The sequence below is a fragment of the Humulus lupulus genome, chromosome 7 (assembly GCF_963169125.1).
Source record: "Humulus lupulus chromosome 7, drHumLupu1.1, whole genome shotgun sequence".
Lineage (NCBI taxonomy): Eukaryota > Viridiplantae > Streptophyta > Magnoliopsida > Rosales > Cannabaceae > Humulus > Humulus lupulus.
Window position 1 is genome coordinate 161,229,004 of NC_084799.1, and position 4,327 is coordinate 161,233,330.

The following is a 4,327-nucleotide window of genomic DNA, read 5'->3' on the forward strand; positions in this document are numbered from 1 at the left end:
AAAGTGGTACCTTGGCAGCCTTCCTAATTGGCCTGGGAACATTTTTGGTGTATACTTATTACACTATTACACCTTTGCGCTTATAATACTTACAAAATAAAAAAAATTATTTATGCCACGAAACAGAGACGCTCTAGGGAGATTCGTGAGACAACAAGTAGAAACTTTAGAAACTCTACTAGTTCGTCATTTTCTTCCATTCGTTCAAACACTCCTAATTCACCGAGACTTCCTGAACCACCCATGACGGCTCATAAAGATGAAGTCCAACCAAGAACACTACAGGATTATTTACATCCTACGCGTACAGCCACACCTTCATGCATAATGTATCCCAACAATATGCCAAATTTCAATTTCAAACTCGGCATGATTAACCTCTTACCAACCTTCCATGGGTTGGAAAATGAGAGTCCGTACGTGCATATACGGGAATTCGAAGAGGTGGTGGCTACATTCAACAACCGAGCTGTTGTCACCAACATTCTGAGATTGAAATTTTTTCCTTTTTCTCTCAAAGACAAAGCAAAATTTTGGTTGTATTCCTTAAGGCCTAGATCTATCAGAACATGGGACGAAATGAAAAAAGCATTCTTTGCCAAATATTTCCCGCCCCATAAGACTAGCAGCCTTAAGAGGCAAGTCTCTACCTTCATCTAGAAAGACCATGAAACTTTCCATCAGGTCTGGGAGAGGTTTAGAGATTTGATAAATCAATGCCCACATCATGGATACGAAAGCTGGCGTCTGATCAGTTATTTCTATGACGGTCTCACAACTGGACAAAGATAATTCGTACAAATGATGTGCAATAGTGAATTCCTTCAAAAAGATCCTGATGAAGCTTTCGAGTACATCGACGATCTTGCTGAAAAGTCCTACACATGGAATGGACCGAGTCCAATGGACAAGCCACGATCAACTGGAATCTACCAATTGAGGGAAGAGGACAACGTCAAAAGCCAAATTGAATCATTGAGACAACAATTCGAGGCTTTCAAATCTCAAGAAGGTAGAGGAATCCATATGGCTGCAAAGGTAGAGACACGAGATCCATGCTTCATATGTGGAGGGACGAAACATCAACCGCAAGAGTGCCCAACTCTTGGTGAGTTAAGAGGAGGAAATGAGGAACAATGCAATGCTTTAGGGGATTACATGAAGCCTTATAACCCTTTCTCAAACACTTACAATCCCAGTTGGCGCAACCATCCAAATTTCAGTTGGAAGGATTCAAACCAAGCATCTGGGAGCCATTGGAGGCCTGAGCAGCAACAACCACCAAAAGCATACATTGTTCCTCAAAATATCATGCAGTCAAGTAATTTTCTAGAGAATACTTTGCAAATGCTTGCGCAAACACAAATAGCCTCAACTCAAGAACTCAGATCTTGTTTCACACAAATGGTAGAGGAAATGAAAGACATGAAAATCCAAATGGCAAAGCTAAACACTACTTTGACAATTCAAGAGCATGGTAGACTTCCCGCTCAACCTTTAATCCATCAAAAAGGGCAACACATGGCACAAACCTCCTCCTCTCCATATACAAATTTCAAAGAGGTTAATGCCATCTCTACTCGAAGTGGTCAAAGTACGGTTTCATCGTTAACTAAGACAACGAGTACGTCAATGCCCGCTCCAGATGATGATGTGCCAATAAGCATTCCAATAAAGGCACCTTTTCCTCAAGCTTTGAAATCTGCTAGAAAGGTACTGGAAAATCATGGTGAAATCCTAGACCTTTTAACACAAGTGAAGATCAACTTGCCATTGTTGCATGTGATCAAACAAGTGCCAGCTTATGCCATGGTTATCAAGGATTTGTGCACCATTAAAAGAAAGCACCATGTCAAGAAATCTGCATTCTTGGCAGAACAAGCTAGCGCGGTAATTGACTGCAAGACACCGCCTAAGTACAAAGATCCTGGTTGTCCCACCATCTCATTCCATATTGGGGAGAAGGAATTTGGTCAAGCCCTTCTAGACTTAGGAGCAAGTGTAAATCTCATGCCATATTCAATATACTTGCAATTAGGTCTAGGAGAACTCAAGCCCACATTCGTGGTGCTACAACTGGCTGATCGATCAGTTAAGAAACCTCAGGGAATAGTAGAAGACGTTCTGATTCAAATTGAAAAATTCTATTACCCTGTTGATTTTCTCATCTTGGACACTCAATCTGAAGTGAGTATAGAGTCCAAAATTCCCATCATTCTTGGTAAACCTTTCCTCACAATAGCAAATGCACTCATTAACTGTAGGAATGGTCTCATGAAAATCTCTTTCGGGAAAATGACTCTAGAAGTGAATGTTTTCCATATCGGCAAACAACCACCTGATAACGATGAGTGTTTACAATCATATCTTATTGATACACTTATTTCAGAAGAGGTTGAAGCAATACACGTCCAATCATTTTATTCACCTCTTCCAAATTTCAGAAAGTTCTGAGCCCGTTGAGTCTAAAATCAACCCTGAAACCGTCAAACACTCACAGGCTAGAAGAACCATGTTTTAGAATCCAATCTTTGAGGAACTCCCTCAAGATCGAGAAACACCAAAACCATCCATTGAACAAGCTTCTTAACCAAAGTTGGCACAACTTCCCAAGGGTCTTAAGCATGTTTTCCTGGGAGCTGACAACACTTTTCCTGTCATAATATCTTCCAAGATCAATGCCACCCAAGAGCACCAACTCATTAATGTGTTGCAAAAACAAAGAGATGCATTAGGATGGATGATAACTGACATCAAAGGTATTAGTCCATTAATTTGCTCCCATCACATTCAATTTGAAGACGGGGCTATACCACGTCGTGACCTTCAAAGAAGATTAAACCCAATGATGAAGGAAGTAGTTAAGACTGAAGTCTTGAAACTTCTTGATTCTGGAATAATCTATCCTGTTGCTGACAGTAAATGGGTTAGCCCAACTCAGGTTGTTCCCAAGAAATCAAGGGTCACAGTGGTACAAAATGAAAAAGGGTAACTTGTTTCTACCAAGGTCACAACTAGGTGGCGCATGTGCATTGATAATAGAAAATTAAATGCAGCCACCCACAAAGACCATTTTCCACTTCCATTCATCGATAAAATATTGGAATGTGTGGCAGGTCATCCTTTCTATAGTTTTCTCGATGGTTATTCAGGGTATTATCAAATTGAGATTGCCTTAGAAGATCAGGATAAGACCACATTCACTTGTCCTTTTGGTACTTTTGCCTTTCGGCGTATGCCATTTGGCCAGTGCAATGCTCCAGCCACTTTCCAGCGATGCATGATGAGCATATTTAGTGATATGATCGAGAAATGTATGGAAGTATTCATGGATGATTTGACAGTGTTTGGAGATTCCTTTAAGTCAAGCCTTCTCAATTTAGAGTCGGTGCTTAAATGTTGCAAAGAGAAAGGCTTGGTACTCAACTGGGAAAAGTGTCATTTCATGGTGCCATCAAGCATAGTCTTAGGGCATGTCGTGTCGGAACGAGGAATTGAGTTTGATCAATCAAAGATTGAACTCATATCAAAGCTTCCCACCCCCAAGACTGTTAAAGACATTCGATCTTTTCTTGGGCATGCAAGATTCTATAGGAGCTTCATAAAAAATTTCTCGACAATTGCTCGCCTTTGTCAAACCTCCTAGCAAAAGATGTTATGTTCAGTTGGACACCTGAGTGTGAGGAATCTTTCTGAACGCTCGTTACAAAACTTACTTCCGCCCCTATCATTCAGCCACCAAATTGGAACTTACCGTTCGAAGTCATGTGTGATGCTAGCAATTATGCTATTAGGGGCCGTCTTAGGTAAAATAAGGGAAGGGAAGCCCTTCGTTGTTTATTACGCAAGTAGAACTCTTAACCGTGCTCAGATGAACTATTCTACTACTAAAAAAGAGTTACTTGTTGCAGTATTTGCACTTGACAAGTTTCGTTCCTACTTGATTGGTTCACCTATCACAGTCTTTACGGACCATTCCGCCTTAAAATACCTCCTTTCTAAAAAGGATGCTAAGGCGCGTTTAATTAGGTGGATCCTTTTGTTACAGGAATTAGATTTGACCATAAAAGACAAGAAAGGAGTTGAAAATGTGGTGGCGAACCACTTATCTCGTCTTGAATTTTCTGATTCCACTAATGGCCCAGCCATTCGAGATGACTTCCCTGATGAACATCTCTTCGCAGCCACTAAGTTACCATGGTACGCTCATATCGTCAATTACTTAGTGACTGACGAACTTCCAACTGCATGGAGTGCACAAGATAAACGTAAATTTTTGGTTGAGGTTCATAACTTTTATTGGGACGATCCATATCTTTTTAAGTAT

At 40.6% G+C, this 4,327-nt stretch overlaps 1 non-coding gene across 1 annotated transcript; it reads right to left on the reverse strand.

Annotated features, from left to right (window-relative positions):
* Positions 1-627: 627 nt before the first annotated feature.
* LOC133793103 (small nucleolar RNA R71) lies at positions 628-734 on the reverse strand. The gene has a single exon (XR_009874563.1). It is a non-coding gene; the product is annotated as a small nucleolar RNA R71 (small nucleolar RNA).
* Positions 735-4,327: the final 3,593 nt, after the last annotated feature.